General features: G+C 36.1%; 1 protein-coding gene across 6 annotated transcripts in view; it reads left to right on the top strand.

Annotated features, from left to right (window-relative positions):
- Positions 1-20,706, top strand: part of MEF2A (myocyte enhancer factor 2A) — a 165,400-nt gene that overhangs the window by 49,236 nt on the left and 95,458 nt on the right. Inside the window, exon 3 of one of the 6 annotated variants that reach the window (XM_030317490.1) lies at positions 6,267-6,409. The exons of the other annotated variants lie outside the window; for them this stretch is intronic. The gene's annotated coding sequence lies outside the window, so the exon portion shown is untranslated. The remainder of the gene's footprint in view (positions 1-6,266; positions 6,410-20,706) is intronic. 6 annotated transcript variants of the gene reach the window in all.

Consider the following 20,706-nt stretch of genomic DNA (forward strand, 5'->3'; position numbering starts at 1 on the left):
GGGCAGAAATTCCCCTCATATTCTGCTACTGAAAAGTAGCATGGACTTGCGAAATTGGAGTTGCATGACTCCTTGAAGATTTTGTAGTTCAGCTTATTTAATGATGGATCATGCCCATCCAAAAGTATCCCTAGGATAGTTTTGACTGATAGCCTTTCTTCAGCCACTACTTAAATAGTTCCAGTGGTGATGCCATATTGTTATACATGACATTAGAGCCAGAATTTCAACTCTGTCTCCTTGTGTGACTTCGGAAGGGTATTCGCCATTTTGGTCCCCAGTTGCTTCATCTAGAAAATGGAGCAAATGGTAACTACCTCACAGATTATTGTGACTACTGAATGGCTGTAGCATACATGAATGTCTGCCACAGCTGTTGGTAATTGTAGGTATGTGGTACCTTTCCTTTTGCAGTTCAATCAAGAACAACTAACCACCTTCAGAAGATTGGCTCTTAGAGAGTTTTTATAGCCTGGGACCCGAAATCTTTCTATATGCTGATTTATTGCTTTCATTCATTAAGGATGCAGTTGTTTATTGATCATGTGTTTCGGGCTAGGCACTTTGGTAGCTGCTGGAGTTATAGGGGCAAATACAACATACTTGATCTTCCTCATTGAGCTTATAGCTTGGTTGGGGAAAAAAGATAACTAATTATACAGGTAACTAATTACATTTGTGGTAAATGCCATAAAAGAGACATAGGATGTGCTCTGAAAGTGTAGCAGAAGGAGTCCTCATATAGTTTGAATGTTAAGAAACACTTCATAGAGGAAATAATGGTAATACTGAGACATAATGGATCTGTGGAACTCGTAGTCAGGGGAAGTTCTTGGGATGAGACCTAGTAAGAGATGGCAAGCTGGTAGGTTGTATGTGTGAAGGCCCTGCAGCAGAAAGGATTTAGGAGCTTTGTAAGCAGAAGGGCCTGTGCCCAGAAGCTTACTGGGTAGTAGGAAGAGTGGCAAGGAATGAGGATGGTGGGGTAGAGGCAGGGCAAGATTAGACAAAGTTCTGTAGGCCATGTTAAGGGTTTGGACTTTCAGAACAGTGTTAAGTGACATTTGCATTTTAAAATGACTCTAGTGAAAATGGGGAAATTGGATTGGAAGGAATAAGAATGCCTGCTGAGACCAGGCTGCTCTTGCAAAGCCTAGGCTAGACATGGCAGTCGCTGTTTCTGGAAGTAGAGTACTGTGTTGTGACTGGAGTTATGAGTTGGAACCAGATCTTCTAATGCCTTTGATCTTGCAGGCAGTGTAGTCAGTGGAGATTTTATAAATGGGAATGAGTTTAATACTTTTATCTTACCAGTACTTGTTACTGCCTACTAAAAATCAGAGAAAAACAATTAAGCTCAGTATTAACAGTCTAGCTCCTTCTTCAGGATCTGGCTTTGGAATAAATACCCCCCCCCCCCCCCCATATCCCTTTGCATAAAGACTTATTAGTCTGAGAGGCACATTCTTTTTTTTAAAAATTTTTTTTTTTTTTAACGTTTATTTATTTTTGAGACAGAGACAGAGCATGAACGGGGGAGGGTCAGAGAGAGAGGGAGACACAGAATCTGAAACAGGCTCCAGGCTCTGAGCCATCATCAGCACAGAGCCCGACGCGGGGCTGGAATTTATGGACCATGAGATCATGACCTGAGCCACCCAGGCCCCAGAGAGGCACATTCTTACAAACAAACAAACAAACAAACAAAAACAACAACCAAAAATCATCTATCAGCTACCTTCACTTTTGTACTGTCAGTTGATGTGGAGTGTCTTTTGGGTACTGAATGCCCATAAAGTAATGCTGCATTCAGGTTTCTTTTGGCTGATGGATACACTATTGGGAGCTGTGGTCATAGGGTTTTTCTGTTACAGTGAAGAAGAAAAAAATTGTCTCACTATGCCAGTAGAATCTTTCTGAAACAGATAATTGAAGTTTGGTTTGGTTGGATGTGAGAGAGTTTTGAAGCAGTCTTATATGGTACTTTTGAATTTTTGGAAGCAATGAGTACTACCTAGATTACTAAACTTTCTGTTCCACTGTCTCCTGCTTCATCTTTGTTACAGTCTTTTGTTAGTTTGCCTTTTATTTTGCCTGTGATTATGATCTGTGTATATTACTAGAATGGATTACTCATTTTTGAAAGCCAGCTTCTACATCCAACACTGCTGTTTTTTAGCAGTTTTTAATTGAGTGCTCAATTAACACATCATCATGTCTTGTAAAGACTGTGGTATAACTGGGTACCTATAGGATATCAGAAATAGCTTTTTTTAGAACTACATAGGAAACTTTCATTTTTAAGGCTGTATATGTATTTTGTTTATATTTAGAAGACAAAGCATTTTTGTCTTCTATTTCTAGCCTTCTCTGTATCTGGTATTTAGACTTAGAAGATACTGGTCTTACAAACATCTGTGTGTCTTTTTTTTTTAAGATAGAGAGCATGAGAGTGTGAGGGAGGGAGAGGGGAGAGGGAGGGAGAAAACCCAAAGCAGGATCCACATTCAGCGCGGATCCTGACTCAGGGCTTGATCCCACAACCCTGGGATCATGACCTGAACCAAAGCCAAGAGTTGAACGATCAACCGACTGAGCCATCCAGGTGCCCATATATGTCTTTTTTAATGTCCAGAATAAAAATTATAAAATGAAGTGATAAATCAAGGAAAGAATATTATCTGATATGAAAATGACCTGCCTGCAACATTTAGAAATGATCTATAATTTGTTTTGGGAACAGATTATAATTAACTCTTCAACTATTTGCATGTGTGTATCAGGTAGGATGCTTTCTTTGCAAGTATCAGAGAGGGTAACCAAAAGAATTTTACCATCTTATCTAACAAGAAATTCAAAGTTAGGGCGGTTCCGGATTGGCTAACTTGGGTCCCTCTTCTGTCTTTTGTCAGTTATTTTCGTGTTCTACTGTTTGATTCTAAATTTATTTATTTAGTTGTCCTTCCCTACCAACAATAGTTCTTTGGCAATATGTGGTTGCCCTAGACTATGTTTATGCCTGTGAGTAGAAAAAAAACAATAATTAGTCATAGACTTTTTTGCTCTGGATTGTTCTTAGCTTATTTTCTGTTTCATCTTTTATTTTCATTCTTAAAAGTGAAGGAATATGAATTGTCTTCTAAGTATCTAATGATGTTTATTTTTAAGTTAACACATATACATCAGGGAAGATGAACATTAAGAAAAGCATAGAGAGTTGCCTGGGTGGCTCAGTTGGGTAATCATCCGACTTCAGCTCATGTCATGATCTCACCATCTGTAGGTTCCAGCCCCATGTTTGGCTCTGTGATGACAGCTCGGAGTCTGGAGCCTGCTTCATATTCTGTCTGTCAGTCTGTCTGTCTCTCTCTCTCTCTCTCTCTCTCTCTGCCCCTCCCCCACCCATACTCTGTGTCTCTTTCAAAAATAAACATTAAAAAAAATTAAAAAAGCATAGAGTAACGAGTGCTTCTCTCTATATAGTCAGAAGCCTCTCAGACAATAAAGAATCCTGTCAATAAATCCAGTCCATTCATTGTGATGTCTGTAGTATGAAATGAAAGTGTGTAAAAAGAGTAAATGCTGTTAATGAAAATCCAGTATATTTACATCATGAACTTTCAGGTAAATTAAGAAATGATTTTAACTTTCATAAAAGAGAACTAACAAGTTTCTCCTGAATAGCTAGCTCTCATAATGTAAGTTTTTGATAGGTTTAGAATATCTGCTGAATTTCTCTAACTATTGAATTCAATTAGCAGAATTTGAAATTGATCTTTTGTGTGCTTCTGAACCCCCCAATTTTGGTTCCTTTGTCTTTTTAGATGTTCCATAGCTGGCAGCCAAGCTTGTGTTGCCATCCTTAATTTTATGATCAAATAGGTACCTGGAATAAACTGAGTAATAGTATAAAGTTTTAAGCTCTTGATACATGCCAAGAGCTTATTTTGACAAATTCTCACAGAGCCCTATTTTAAATGTAGTATTCCCATTTTATAGATTGAAAACTAAGGGTAAGAGAATTTTACTTGACTGTAGTTGACAGTCCTGTATCTAGTAAACAACTCTGATGTCTGGGAAGTGGAGAAGATTTTGTGTTTGTGTGTCACCACAGGGCCTTATGTCTTTTGTGAGCACATAGAACAGGTCCTTGGGAAGAACATACTCCCCTGTGTGTGGGTTTTCCGAATTCCACACTGTCATACTAGCCCACTCAGCCTTTAAGAATATGTTAAAATGTGAACTAGTTTCTTACCAGCTTTTGTGGTAGCAGCCTATTTGTCCCATGTTCTGCCAAAGGTGAATCAGTTCATGCTGTACTGTCTGCTGAAAGAGGCTTGTCATCCTTTGGAATTTCATTCACGTGGTTGCCCTGAAACCTCAGGGTTTGAATAGGCTTAAGAAAAGTTATGCTTGTGTAGGTTATAGGAGTCTTTCTTTTTGTTAGGATAGGAGCTATGTTATCTTGAGGCATTTTAAGATTCTTAGCTGAAGTTTTATAAAGCACAATTTTTTTAGTAGCTGGACTTTAAAATCCTTTCTTGTGTAAAATTGAGAATTGCAATAACCATTGTATTGATTAGGTGTCTTGCTCTCATTGGTAATTAATGTTAAGTGCCCATTTTCGTAAGTACAGAATACTGTTTTAGATACAGTTTGTGTTTAAACTTTATTTTATTTTATTTTATTTTATTTTTTTTTAAACGTTTATTTATTTTTGGGACAGAGAGAGACAGAGCATGAACGGGGGAGGGGCAGAGAGAGAGGGAGACACAGAATCGGAAACAGGCTCCAGGCTCTGAGCCATCAGCCCAGAGCCCGACGCGGGGCTCGAACTCACGGACCGCGAGATCGTGACCTGGCTGAAGTCGGACGCTTAACCGACTGCGCCACCCAGGCGCCCCTAAACTTTATTTTAATTCTCTGGTGATACGCAGTCAAATTAGTTGAGATTGAAAGAATCTCATCTTTTGGTGATAGAAATATAATGGAAATATACCAGAATTTCTTGGGATGCATTTGTTTGTTGTTAATTAATTACATAAAATAGTCTTCCTACCCTGTAAACAATAAATTGTTGTCTTGATTTCATTTAGTAATGAAAGGCTGGACTCAGAGGAGTCATCCTTCTGTTTATAATGGCCACAAACTTGTTTGTAAAATGATGCGGGGTAAAGATTTTTGTTCTCTGATTGTTTTATATTCTACATCTGTAGAAAAACAGTGATCATAACTTGGGATACTATACAGAACTAGAATATTCTTTTTTTTTTTTTTAATTTTTTTTTTTCAACGTTTATTTATTTTTGGGACAGAGAGAGACAGAGCATGAACGGGGGAGGGGCAGAGAGAGAGGGAGACACAGAATCAGAAACAGGCTCCAGGCTCTGAGCCATCAGCCCAGAGCCTGACGCGGGGCTCGAACTCCCGGACCGCGAGATCGTGACCTGGCTGAAGTCGGACGCTTAACCGACTGCGCCACCCAGGCGCCCCAGAACTAGAATATTCTTATGGGAATATGTATGTCTCCTGTTGTCTCTGTATTTTGATATGTTTATTGTTTTTCACATACAGCTAAACGTTGTAATACTTGAAGCTTTATTCCTTATACCTTGGCTGTTCTGAAAATATATTTCTACTGGCAGTCAGTATAAATACCTTATCAGATAAACAGGGCAAATTTCACTGAATTTGAAGAATTATTTTCCTTATGATCTTGTATGTCCTACTGTCTGGAAATCCAATTATCTTGAAAACATGCAAAGTTCTGACCTTTTGTGGATTGTCCTTCTCTCTAATAATATTGTTGAAAGTGAGGTCCTTGCTTGTGTAAATGTCATGTAGGATATTATGTTGTGATGCCTTGATTGGTCCCACTTCTGTTCCTGATTTGTGATTTGGGGTGGGCTCCTGTTGTCTCTGCCTGCACTTGTATGTAACAGAAAGAGATTGGGACCCATATCTAATTCTAACTGTTGACATTAAGTATTATAAAGTAAAATGAAGGTTTAGGAAAAAATGTTTAATGTTAAATGAATATTATTTATCAGAACTATTATGGGTGATTTTCTATTAAATCAGAGTCAAAGATGGGAAATTTTCCTTTATATTCCTGGTTAGATGTCACTAGAAAGTAGTAGTGCTTTTTCCTTGGCTCTAATTATTGATGATTGTCAGTTGATTTTTTTTTTTATTGTACTTTGTAGCTGCAATATGTATTTATAATTAATTTTTTTTTTTTTTTTTTTTTTAACTAACCAACACAGACTTTTGGAATGGCGAAGAAATGATGTCTCTGGGCAACTGTGGAATTGTTAGTGTATTCTTACTATGTGGAGAGGCCAGACAGATCCTTCCTTTGAGTTGCAGAACATTTACCATGATTACTGTGAGAAAGACAGCAAGAGAGGTACATTATAGCTACTTGATTTGAGAGGATTTGGAAAAATTGATGTAGGATTTTAAAAAATCTTTGCAGCATTTTGTGATTTCCCTAAAAGTGCAAAAGAAATTTTGTGCAGAAGAATATAGTATCTTATTTGTCCATTGGAGTCAAGCTGGAGAAGTAGAACATTTTTTTCTTAATAATGATATCTTTAATAACTCTTTGGATGTCCTTCAAGTTTCCAAAGGACTATCATTTCAGTGATGATTTATGTTGTCTGCATAGTATTCACAAAGATACAATCAGTCTTTATTCAGCAGAGATTATAACTCTTCAGATGGTACTGCAGATTTCATTTTTAGAAGTGTTTTATAAATATTAATTAGAATTGTGGAGTGTTAGAGCTGACATACTGGCTAGCATTTCTAGGACACTATATATGCTTGGCACTCTAATAACGATTTAATGGATACCACTGCATTTATTCTTATGAATCCATGTGTGAAATATATGTTAATTGTCCTTAGTTTATTGTTTGGCGTAGAGAAGTCAAGTGACATTTCTGGGAGTCACACAATTAATAGCAAAACCAAAATAAAACTATTGATGTCTTCCCATCGTATTTAAAATAAAGTTTGTCTATCTCCTGCTTGCTTCTCCAGTATCATCTTTTCTCATTTTCCTATAAATGCTTTGTACCCCAGCCCAGCTATTCTAACTCCTATGGTTTTATTAAAATTCCATTTCCTTTTCTTTCATATCTATGCACTCTCTCCCAGTAAACATATTAACACAGCTGAAATGAAACCAATAAAACAAAACACTTAAGTGCTCCCTCCTTCACTGTGTTTGTAAATGATGTATATCTGACTCATGAACGGGTTTGAAATGTGTGGGTCCACTTAATACATGATTTTTTTTGATAAATACAGTACAGTTCCATAAATGTGCAATATTACACAGGATTCCCACCCTTCCCTTCACAACAAAGAATTATGATCTGTTCTAAAATGTATTTGAGAAGCTTTAGGTTAAGCAAATGAATAAATGCACTGATGTTGTTGCAAGCCAAGGTTCTTACCATGGAGGAAGGAAAGAACAAATAGGGAATAAAGAAGGCAGAGAAGAACCTTGTGGAAATTGGAGGTATCAGTATGAACATATGTTCATATTATATTTATATATTTCTAGAAATGGCTTAGAACAGTGGCATTACAGTAGCACCACCCAGATCTTGGCTTCTAAATACTGTGCCCCAGTAATAGGAGCCAGAATCACTTGGATAAATGGCTTATTCTGGGGATGGCTCAGGAAAGTATCAGATCTAGTATCAGAACATCTCATTGGGCTGAAAATAAGGAAGTGCTCTAAGCAGTGATGAGTGCATATTAGAAAGACATAGGACCCAGTGTTTGGGGTGTGTGTGTGTCTCACTGGCCAAATTGGGGATGAGTTGAGCATCATAATCAGTAAGGAGGTTAATGGATTATAATTCATTGAGTAAAAGAAATATACATATCCATACTGAGAACAAACAGATACAGATAGAGCAGGGGAGAGGGCTTTTCCTCACAGTAAATGTGGAGGGAGTAGTAGTGGAATTGGAAGACTGTCATTTTACAATTGTCATGAAGAATCATGAAAACATTCTAAGTCCAGGGGAAAAGTTTGAGGAGTAGGGTGTGTGTATATATATATATTTTCTATATTGTATATATATATATATATATATAGAATATATTTTCCAACAGATTGCTTGTTACTTGCAAGAGGGAAATAGGTATATACAGCAGAGAAATTGGATGACGTTTTGATCAGATGATCAAAAATAAACATCAGTAAAGGGATAGGTGGACATCAGATGCCTCTGGGTATGTGATACCCTAAGAAGAATACAAGATCACTCATGCAGTGTTTTGGCTGGGAGTTGTGCGGAAACATCAGACAAACCTAAATTGATAAATATTTTATAGAATAACTGGCTTGTATTCTTCAAAATTTCATGTCATGTTAGGCAAAGCCCCAGAAACTCTTCTAGATTAAAGGAGACTGAAAATACTGACAACCAAGTGTGATATGTGATCCTGCATAGATCCTGTCAGGAAGAGGAGACATGCTCTACAGAACATTATTGGAACAGTTGACAAAACCGGAATATGGCTTGCACTTTTTAAAGTATTGTATCAATGATGTGTATGTGCTGAATTTGATAACTGTACTTTGGTTATATAAGAAATGTTCTTAGGAAATGCTGTAAGTATTGAGGGTGAAAGGACATGATATATGCAACTTACCCTAATGTGGTTCAGAGCAATAATTTTTTAATATTTATATATAGATTATAACACACATATAACACTTCATAAACAATGAGGGAGAGAGAATGAATGCTATTTTTGCAACTTTCAGTAAGTTTGGAATTATTTTAAAATAAAAAGTTAAAATTAGTTAAAAATTTTTCTAAATGGTTGTAAACATTAATATACATGCTGAAGACTTTTTAAATATTTTCTTTTGAGGCATATGTGAATTGTAAATTGTGCAAAATAGGGTAGTAGGTCAAGGAAGATCTGTGTCCCAAAGTGTGGGCAAGTAGCTGTGGTGCCCCTGGCATGGCCATTAAGGATGGGAGGGAGAAGGAAGGATGGAAGGAATTAGGCTGTGGGGATTGGTAGCAGGGTCTCTTTATGCTGTTGGGGTTGGTAGTCTTTGGCTTCTCTCTTCTCCCCCATCATGCTTTTTGCCAATGGTGAAATGAAGGGTTTTTCTGGTAAGGCTGGACTAGCAGTTGGCCCTACTGTTGACCAGGGGTAGCCCTGGGCTCAGGGTCCACCAGTGAAGTCTGGTGTTTGGCACCTGAAACTAGCAGCTCTGGGAAAACTGATGTAGGGCTTTTAGATTCCTGATCCTCTTATAAGGCAGCAGAGTACAGCTGTTAGAGTGCTCTTCTGGAGCTACACATAGACCTGGCTCTGCTGTTTAGCAGCTGTGACCTTGGAGAAAAGATAACTTATGGCCTTGGCTTTCATTTTCTCAGATTTAAAATGAGAATAATAAAGAAGTTGTAAGAATTTAAGAAGATAAATATGTGTAAAGTGCTTTACTGCTATTACATACCAGAACTCTTGAAAAGCTTCCATTTCTCCATTGAACCAACTAATACATAATAGAAAACTTGCTCATTGTCTGTATCCTATGGGTATGGACTTATCTGATGAACTGACAGTGACGATAATTTAAATATTCTGAGAAGATACTGGAAAGGCCTGATAGAAGATCTTTTTAAACAGCATTTTCCCCAAACTGGATGGCAAAATGAATGGAATAGTAATCTGTTTCCCATAACCATTTGGAAAGTGCCAACTCGGGTGCCTGGGTGGCTCAGTCGATTAAGTGTTGGACTCTTGATTTTGGCTCAGGTTATGATCTTACGGCTCATGGGATTGAACCCCACATTGGGGTCTGCACTGACAGCGCAGAACCTGCTTGGGATTCTTTAACTCTCTGCCCCTTGCCTGTTCGTGCTCTCTCTCTCTCTCTCTCTCACTCTCAAAATAAATTTAAAAAAGAAAGAAAATTGCCAACTATATTTTTCACATTTAGGAAGAAGGCTCCAGAAGTCCTCTTGAGGCAAAAATTGGTTGAACAAAAGTGACTCTTTTTTTTTTAAGTTTTATTTATTTTTAAGTGAGAGAGAGAGAGTGCGTGCACTTGTGCATGAGCAGGGGAGGGGCAGAGAGAAAGGAAGAGAGAGAATCCCAGACAGGCTCCACACTGTCAGCACAGAGCCCCACTTGGGGCTCCATCCCACCAACCATGCGATTCTGACCTGAGCCAAAATCTAGAGTCAGACGCTTAACCGACTGAACCACCCAGATGCCCAAAAGTGACTTTTTTCAGTATTTCAACCCTTTCAGAGAAGGTTGCCCAGGTATTTCCTTTTTTTGATGAAGTACACATGTGAGATGGGATTCTTTGATCTGGTTTATGTTAAAGCTAAAAATTGGAGTTGTCTTCCTAAATGAAATGGAGCCGATCCCTCTTTAATATTAATTTTTCTTACAATCTCATTCTTCTTACTAAAGATGCTACTTTCAGGTATGCATTCTTACAAAGTAGGTGATTTGACTTGTTATTTATAGTTACCATGATTTTATATATATGTTGTCACCATATAATCCTAGTACTTACAGTTATTATTATATGTATTATGTGTATTTATATATGCATTTACCATATAATCATGGAAACTAATACCATGAAACATACATGAACATATATACATACCCACATTATATGTAACTGCTTCCATTTTACTTGATATTTAATTATGTTTTCATTATTTTTAAGGCTATTTTTCATTTGTGGCACGTTATACTATATTCTGTTATATCAGTAATAAGGTTTTTTTTTTTTTTTTTTCAACGTTTTATTTTTGGGACAGAGAGAGACAGAGCATGAATGGGGGAGGGGCAGAGAGAGAGGGAGACACAGAATCGGAAACAGGCTCCAGGCTCTGAGCCATCAGCCCAGAACCTGACGCGGGGCTCGAACTCACAGACCGCGAGATCGTGACCTGGCTGAAGTCGGACGCTTAACCGACTGCGCCACCCAGGCGCCCCAGTAATAAGGTTTTATATTCAAATACATTTATTAAAGTGAAAATGGGAATTGATGTAAAGAAAAAATAGGTAAATAATAGTGTCAAGCATGATACATGGTTAGGGGAAAGATTGAGAAGTTCAGGTTTGAATGACTAAAGTTTCGGAACAACTGCTGTGTTATACAGTAGAAAAAGTCCTGGTTGTTTGAAATGAGCCTTTTGATGGTTCACTTTTCTCCTTGGATTTCAGCTGCTTCTCTACTGAAGGAGTAGGGGTTATAATATGAGATAATTTCTAAGGTAATTTGAAAATTATAGTATTCTGTTATATTTCAAGCAGCTTGATTGAAGTTTGGCAAAGAAAAAGGTTTGAATTAAAATGGGTTCTGGAAGAGTGTTGACTAGTCACTTCCCCTTCTTTTTGTTGACATACTATTTATAGAAAAAGGAAGAAATCAGAGTATTTACTAAGCTTACGGAAAAAAATTTAAGCTATATAGAAACTATAATATAATTACATGTACAGTATACTTTTATCTATTTCATATTTTAGTTTGCTTTTTTATAAGGTATAACCTTAGATACCAATTTGACATTTAATTATTGGAAATTAATTACAAGATAATATTTTCCATTTAATTTTTTCTCCTGATTTCTGTTGTATGTATGAAAAAAGTTATTAATCTGTTTCAAGGGAAGGAAATATGTGAAATAGCAGGAACATAGTAAATACTTAGTTTTTTTATCATAAATATTAATATGCTTAGAAATACATTTGTTAGTAGTAATAAAGAATCACTTTCCTTAAAATATTTACAATTGTGTAGTATTTTATTCTAGCCCCATTTGGTACATAGAATGTGTATAATTTCCATTTTCCTCTTCTAAAAAGTTACTTTTATTTAGAAATTGTCAGGTACCAAAGCTTGCACAGCTAGTTGAGTGAAATGTTTGTGTTTAGGATCTAGGTTTCTCGCTCAACTTGTAATAGACCTTCTTGGTCAGAAAGCGCTTTGAAATTCCAAGCAAGTTGTGAAGAAAGAGTAATTGGAAATGGCACAAAATGCTAGAAGTAGAAGGAAGATTTCAGTGATGTTTAAAGTTAATGGTTTTTGGCTTTCAGGATTTTTTTTCTTCTTAAATTTAAAAGCATCCATTTTGTTTTTGTTGTTTGTAGTAACTTTTTTCCTTATCACAACGATGGTATTAATTTTAGAAAAAAGAAAAACTAGAATAAATTATTGAAAGTAGAATGCATTTTTCAAGAAAACCTGAAAGTCAGATTTCTTCTTGACAAAAATTTAAAAACATTTTTTTAATGTTGGCCAAATTGTTTAAAAACCTTCTGTCTAGAGGATAGTTTGGGCTGTTCATTTGCAACAATAATAAATATCTTATTCCTTGGGACTTTGGTGCTGTTTTCATTTTCTGTTTTGTCCCTAGGTGAGCACATTTTTTCCCACAACATTAATAATGTCTAAATGCTCAGAATTCCCAAAGGCATATTTTTAGCTCTAATGTCTAAATCTTATATCTAACTTCCTGTTTGACATTTTCATTTGTAGGATCCATGACCATGTCAAGTTTAATATGTCCAAAAGGGAATTCTTAAATTTCCTTCTTTTAAAGCAGTAACGAATCATTAAAGATTTTCTCTTGTTAAATACTTGTTTGTTTAAAAAAATTCAGTTGTTGATTGTGTACAGCTGTGTAACTGTGTACAGTTACTTTCATTACGAAAGGTTTTTTTAGTAGTTTTTGAAAAAAAATAATTGATTTACCAGAATCATCAAAATGAGATGTTATGATGAAGTCAGAGATTGGTGTTTATTTAATAAGAACAAACCTTAAAAAGTAAAGTTTACCTTCTGTTTAAAGTCCATGCTCTGAAAATACTTAGTTACTTAAGCAACAAGGTTCTTTAAAACAGTAAACAAAGTTGATTTGAAAAGACTGAACATCTTTGATCAGTATTAGTATGAATTGTTCTGAATTTGCTAGATTCTATAATCTGTCTTTCCTTTCCACTCCTTTTTCCTTTTTCCTTTTTCCTTTTTCCTTTTTCCTTTTTCCTTTCCTTTCTCCCTCCCCTCCCCTCCCCTTCCCTCCCTTTCCCTTCCCTCCCCTCTAAACTCTACCCTCAACATGGGGCTCGTGGGGCTCGAATTCATGATGCAGATATCAAGAGTCACATGCTCTACTGACTGAACCAGCCAGGTGCCCCTGATATTTCTTAAATTAAGGCAGCAGAATCCATATTGGGACTCCTTTTTTAAATCTAGTTTCTGATTTTATAAAATGACCTGCTAAAAAGAATTTCAGTTAACTAAAAGTTCCGTTTAAACTAATTTTTTACTTCAGTGTTGCCTGAATACAGGTATAGGCCTTGGGATTTAATTAGTGATTACTTCCCCCGCCCCCAAGGATAACTATATTACTTTGTGGGAAAAATGCCCATCCGTGTTTGCTAAAGATAAGTTTTAGTTCCAAAGGTATGTGTTATATGTTTTCATTTCTACTAAAACTCCTTTAGCTTTATCACATAGAAAAATTAGTGCTCAGTTGACCTAATGTAGTTGGCTTCAATTAATAAAATCATAATCCTGGAGTTGTTTTAAATGTATGTACATTTTTTTTTTTTTAGTGTTTGTTGAAATTGAGGCAAAATGTACATAACATAGTATCATTTCAGCTATTTTTAAATGTGCAGTACAGTGGGAAGAGGGGGTGGGTGTGTGGGGGGAAGGTAGGGGTCCCTGGGTGGCTCAGTTGTTGAGTGTTTAACTCTTGATTTTGGCTCAGGTCATGACTCCAGGGTAATGGGATTGAGCCCTGCTTTGGGCTCTGTACTGAGTGTGGCGCCTGCTTAAGGGTTCTCTCTCTCCTTCTGCCTCTGCCCCTCCCCCCCGTTCATGCTCTCTCTCTCAAATAAAAAATTAAAAAGAAAAATAAGTGTACAGTACAGTGGTATTAAGTATGCTCACATTGCGGTGCAGTGATCACCACATCTGTCTTCAGAACTTTTTAATCATTCCATATTGAAACTCTATACCCATTAAGCATAATTCTCCCTTTGTCCCTCCCTTTCATCCCTGGTAACTACCATTTCTCTTTCTCTGAATTTTGAGTACTTGGTGTACCTCATAAATGGAATTATCTTGTATTTGTCTTTTGTGGCCAGCATATTTCTCTTACCATAATATTTTCAAAGTTTATTCATGTAGCAAGTGATAGGATTTCCTTTTTTAAAGCTGAAAAATACTCCATTGTATGTAGACATCACATTTGTTTCTCTGTTCATCTGCAATGATATTGGAGTTGTTTCTACCTTTTAAGTGAGAGTAGTGCTCCTAGGAACATAGATGTACAAATGTTTTGTTCAAGTTCCTGCTTGCAGTTCTTTTGTGTGTAGACTTAAAAGTGGAATTGTTGAGTCAAATGATGATTTCTCTATTTAATTTTTTGAGTAACCACCATACTTTTTCCACAGCAGTTGTACCATTTTACATTGTCAGAAACAGTTCACAAAGTTTATCCGCATTCATATTGGTTTTTGTTTTGATAATAGTTATACAAATAGGGTGAAGTGCTATGCCATTGTGGTTTTGATTTGCATTTGCCTAATGATTAATGATGAACGTCATTTCATGTGCTTATTAGGTATTTGTGTATATTCTTTGGAGAAATGTCTATTTAAGTCCTTTGCCTGTTTTTGTTGTTGAGTTTTAGCAGTTCTTTATGTATTCTGGATATTAATCTCAGATAATGTGATATATAATTTTTTCCTTCCATTTTGTGGGTTGCTGTTTTACTCTGTTGTGACCTTTGACACTTTTTGACATTTGATCATGTATTCATGGATTTGTCTGGGCTCTTTATTCTGTTCTATTGATCTATATGTCTTTATGCCAGTGCCATACTGTATTGATTACTTTAGTTTTACAGAAAATTTTGACATTAGAGAGTGTGAGTCCTCCAACTTGTTCTTCTTTTTCAAGATTAGTTTGGATATTAGGAGACCCTTGAAATTCCATATGAATTTTAGGGTGCCTTTTCATACTTTTGTAAAAAACATCATTGGGGTTTTGCATTGAATTTGTAGCTTACTTTGGGTAATATTGTTATGTTAACAACATTAAGTCGTCCAATCTATGAACATAGGGTGTCTTTTTTATTTCTGTAATTTCTTTTATCAGTGTTTTTTCATTTTGAGTATACAAGTCTTTCATGTTGACTAAGTTAATACCTGAGTTAAAAAAAAATTTTGTTGCCATTATATATGGAATTATTTTCTTTTTTCAGACTGTTCATTGTTAATATAGAAATGCAACTTATTTTTCTGTGTTTATTTGTATCCTTTGATGGATTTGTATATTAGTTCAACAGTGTTGTGGAATTTTAAGGGGATTCTACATATAAGATCCTATCATTTGCAAACAAAGATACTTATTTCTTTTTCTTGTTTAATTGCTTTGGCTAAAACTTCCATTACATTGTTGAATCTGAGTTGTGAAATCAGTCATCCTTCTCATTCTTGATCTTAGAGGAAAAGCTTTCAATCTTTCACCATTTGAACATTCTGTAAGCTGTGGTATTTTCCTATATGATTTTTATTATGTTGAGATAGTTTCCTTCAATTCCTAGTTGATTGTTTTTATCACAGAGGAGTAATGTATTTTGGCAAATGCTTCTTTTATATCAATTTAGATGGTCATGTGGGTTTTTCTTCATTTTCTTAATGTGGTTTATCACATTGATTTTAGTATGTTGAATCATCCTTGCATTCCAGGAATAAATCCCACTTTGTCATGGTGTATAATCCTTTTAACATGCTACTGAGTTTGGTTTGCTAGTATTTTCTTCAGTATTTTTGCATCAGTGTTCAAAAGGACTATTAATCTATTGTTTTCTTTTAGTGTCATTGTGTGGCTTTGATACAGGGCAATGCTTACCTCAGAATAAGTTAGGATGTGTTCTGTTCCCTTCAGTTTTGGGGAAGTGTTTGAGAAAGGTTGGTGGTAGTTCTTTAAAATGTTTGGTAGAACTCCCAGTGAAACCATTAAGTCGAGTAGTTTTCTTTGGCAAGAGTTTTGTTTTGTTTGTTTTTTTTTTTAATACTAATTCAATCTCCTTACCAGTTACAGATGACTATTCGCCTTTCTGTTGGTTTTTTTTTTTTTTTTTAATTTTTTTTTCAACGTTTATTTATTTTTGGGACAGAGAGAGACAGAGCATGAATGGGGAAGGGGCAGAGAGAGAGGGAGACACAGAATCGGAAACAGGCTCCAGGCTCTGAGCCATCAGCCCAGAGCCTGACGCGGGGCTCGAACTCAGGGACTGCGAGATCGTGACCTGGCTGAAGTTGGACGCTTAACCGACTGCGCCACCCAGGCGCCCCTGTTGGTTTTTTTTTTTTTAATGTTTGTTTATTTTGAGAGAGAGTGGAAGAGCGAGAATCCCAAGCAGGCTCTTTGCTGTTAGCTCAGAGCCTGATGTGTGGGGCTTGATCTCATGAACTGTGAGATCATGACCTGAACCTAAATCAAGAGTCGGACGCTTAACCAATTGAGCCACCTAGGTGCCCCTGTGTAAGTCTTTTAGCTTTATTCTTCAAGGTAGTTTTGACTATTCTTTGTACTTTTGTATTTGCAAGTGAATTTTAGAATAATCATGTTAGTTTCTGCATATAATAAAAGAAAACCTGCTGGCATTTTGAGTAGGATTACATTGAATCTCTAGATTAATTTGGGGAGAATTGACATCTTTATGAAATCGAACCTTCTCAGAATCTGCAAAGATGAATTTGTCTGTTAGTGTATTTTAAATTTCAGGAATCAAGACACTTTTTGTTTTCTTTGTTTTGTTTTAGGTAACTGAAGTAATAGCATCTTTTGTTTTACTTAATTTTTTTTGCCAGTGAGAGTGCTTCAGTATAGATGAGAATTTTAACTTTGAAGGAAAGAAAAGAGGAATTGCTGCAGCCATGACCTAAATAGGAAGGAAGGCAATGTATAATGGGATAGATACCGATAGGTTGATAGTTATGATGGCAGTAATTTGAGGAGCTTCTCTTCTGGTTACTATTTTTTCCATCAGTAGAATAGGTAGCAGAGTCATCAGCTGAAAGTGAGGATGGGTGATGAGTGTTGCAGTTGTGAGGAGAGAGAATATGGCATAAAATAACCAGAAAATTGGGAAATGGAAAATTGCTAAACTTAAAGTCAGATTAATTATCCTGGTTGGCATGGTGGTTTATTCTCAGCCATATTCAGCTTACATGGGAGCATGTAGTCAAGAGTGAGTTTGTCCAGGAAATGAGTGGAGGGAGGAGGGAGAGCAGGAGCCAAGGGAGTGGGAATAAGGGTATATGAAAATTTAACTGGATAAGGAGGGACATAAACTGGGCGAGGGACACTGAAAAGGTGGGAGGCGTAATAAATTGTAGGACCTAATGGGATCAAAAGATTGTTATAATTAGGTTGTTAGGAGTGTTTGAGCTGGGAGTATGAGAGGTAGTAGTTACAGAGTTGTATATGCCGGTTTAGTTTGGCATAATTTACTCTCAGATTTTTTTGGTTATTTGCATTAATCTTCATGTGATAAGTATAGGACATGTTAGGAAAAACAAGTTCGTATTTTTTAATCTAAGACTTTTGGGCCGAGGTACGTATTCAGTTTCTTTTTTTTCCCTTTATTACTTTTTCCAGGGACTTACCAGTTTTATTGATCCCTCCAAAGAACTAACTTTTGGTTTTGTTGATCTCTGTTGTATGTTTTCTGTTTCATTACTTTATGCTCTTTTATTTCTTCATTTGTACTGTTTTGGAGTTTAATTTGTTCTTTTCGTAACTCTTTTGGATGGTTGATTAAAACACTAGTTTTTGGCTTTTCCTCCATATATGTATTCTAAAGCTATAAATTTCCCTCTTATGTATGGTTGTAGCTGCATCCCCTAAATTTTGATATGATGTCATTTTTTTAAGAGAATAGTTTTTCGTTTTTAATGTTTATTTATTTTTGAGAGAAAGACAGCATGAGTGGGAGAGAGGCAGAGAGAGAGGGAGACCAAGAATCCAAAGCAGGCTCCAGGCTCTGAGCTGTCAGCACAGAGCCTGATGCGGGGCTCAAACCCACAAGATCCATGAGATCATGACCTGAGCTGAAGTTGGACGCTTAACTGACTGAGTCACCTAGGCGCCCCTGGTACATTTTTCATAACTCTTTTGGATTGTTGATTAAAACACTGGTTTTTGGCTTTTCTTCCATATATGTATTCTAAAGGTACAAATTTCCCTCTTACGCATGGTTGTAGATGCATCTCCTAAATTTTGATATGATGTAATTTTTTTAAGAGAATAATTTTTTGTTTTTAATGTTTATTTATTTTTGAGAGAAAGAGCATGAGTGGGAGAGGCGCAGAGAGAGAGGAGACACAGAATCCGAAGTAGGCTCCTGGCTCTGAGCTGTCAGCATAGAGCCCGGAGCAGGGCTCAAACCCATAAACTTCGAGATCATGACTTGAGCCAAAGTCGGCTGCTTAACAAACTGAGCCACCCAGGTGCCCCTGATAAGATGTAATTTTAATAGCATTCCATTCAAAGTATTTTCTAATTTTGACTCATTTCTTCTTTGACCCATGGGGTTATTTGGAAGTTGACTGCTTCATTTCACAACATAAGTGTTTTCAAATTACATTTTTATCAATTCATAGCTTAGTTCATTGGAGGTCAAAAAAACATGTCTGTCCTTTGAAACTTGTTAACAGTGTATGATCCAGATTTGGTTCACTTTTGGTAAATCTGTTTTGCACTTAAAAGGAATATATTTCCTGCTCTTTTTAGGGATAGTGTTCTATATGTCAGGTCGTTAATTGTAAAGTTCAAATATTTTTCTGTTTCTATTTCATCTGGTCTGTTCCTTGTTTTGGTGTGCTTGTTCCATCAGTTACTGAGAAAGCTGTGTTAAAATCAACTTGCTAGAATTGTGGACTTCACTTAGTTTCCTTGATATTGGCTGAAGTTTATTTAGAAAAAGTATGTTTTCACAGCTGCATAATTCAGTGTTTTAACAAACTTACATATGGGAAAAGTCAAAAATGAAATTTCAAATGCAGTTTGTAGAACATTAGAATCATATGTAGCCATTTTTGAAGCATGTGCTGTCAACAGAGGGAATGTGCATCTCTGTTGCTGCTGGCAGTAAGAAAGAGGTTACAATATTAGAAGCCTTTGAACTGTTATCTGCCATATGTGTTTGTCTTTAATAAGTTTCTAATTGCTATTCATATTTGGCCCTTAATTTTGCTTAAATCTGTAGAAAGCGCAAAAATGTTGAGACAGTGTTAAATTGTGGCAAAGGAAACAAAGCCAGTGAGAAAGCTATCTATCACATATGAAGTCATGTATTTTACACCCTAACTATGATAATTACTGTAGTAAATGGACATTTTCTCTATTTCAGTAAGTTTTAAAAGAGAAATGCTTGGGGATTATGAATTTACATGTAACATAATTTTTCCTATTTAAGATATTGGAAAATAAGCTCCTGGTTAGGGTTTTGTGTAGAATATCTGATTTTCAGGAACAGATTCCTGACTTTAAGTGTTATTAGGTACATTCAAGTTTAAAATTGCTTTCTGGTGAATTGAACGTTTATTGTAATGAAGTCCTACTGTATCTCTATCCATGTATTTATTTTATGCATTAAAATCTACTGTGATAAAGTATAGCCACAAAACTTTGTTTTGATTTGTGTTCTACACAGTATATTGTTCTCCATGCTTTGACTTTCAGTCTTTCTATATCCTTATTTATTTAAGAGGTAATCATCTATAATCATCATATAATTGGGTTTTGTTTTTTTTTTTGTTTTTTTTTTTTTTAATTTTTTTTTTTCAACGTTTATTTATTTTTGGGACAGAGAGAGACAGAGCATGAACGGGGGAGGGGCAGAGAGAGAGGGAGACACAGAATCGGAAACAGGCTCCAGGCTCTGAGCCATCAGCCCAGAGCCTGACGCGGGGCTCGAACTCACGGACCGTGAGATCGTGACCTGGCTGAAGTCGGACGCTTAACCGACTGCGCCACCCAGGCGCCCTTGGGTTTTGTTTTTTTACATACAATTTGGATTATTAATTCATTTCCCCCCTCTATTAGCTTGTTAGCTTGAGTGAACTTTTACTATTCTTGCAGTGGTTACCCCAGAGATTACCACATGCATCTTTGATTTATTGAAGTCTGAAAAGTAAATAAGTATGTTTTCTGTTTCCTAGTAAATGAAAGGATTCTGGAACACTTTTAACTTTGCTTACTGTCCTTCCCAATTATGTGCTATTGTTCTTGTGTATTGTAATATTTAAAATTCTACAAAGTATTATTTTATTTAGTTATTATTCATTTAGAGTTACATATTCACCCTGTTCATTGTATGTATGTATGTATGTATGTATGTATGTATGTATTTACTTACTTAATTTTTGGTGCAATATCCAAGCTGTATCTGGGATCTTTTTTTCCTTGTACTTGAAGAAGTCCCTTCAGTGTTTTCTGATGTTAAATTTGTTGTTTCTGTTTGACTGATAATGTCTGTATTTTGCCTTTTTTTTTTTTTTTTTTTTCCCCTGAAGAGTATTTTTTGCCAGATCTAGAATTCTACTTTGGGATTTCTCCCATTCCTGGCACTTTGAGAATATCGTTCCACTGTATTTGGCTTCCATTAC

Source organism: Lynx canadensis, chromosome B3 (genome assembly GCF_007474595.2).
Source record: "Lynx canadensis isolate LIC74 chromosome B3, mLynCan4.pri.v2, whole genome shotgun sequence".
In the NCBI taxonomy this organism is placed as follows: Eukaryota; Metazoa; Chordata; class Mammalia; order Carnivora; family Felidae; genus Lynx; species Lynx canadensis.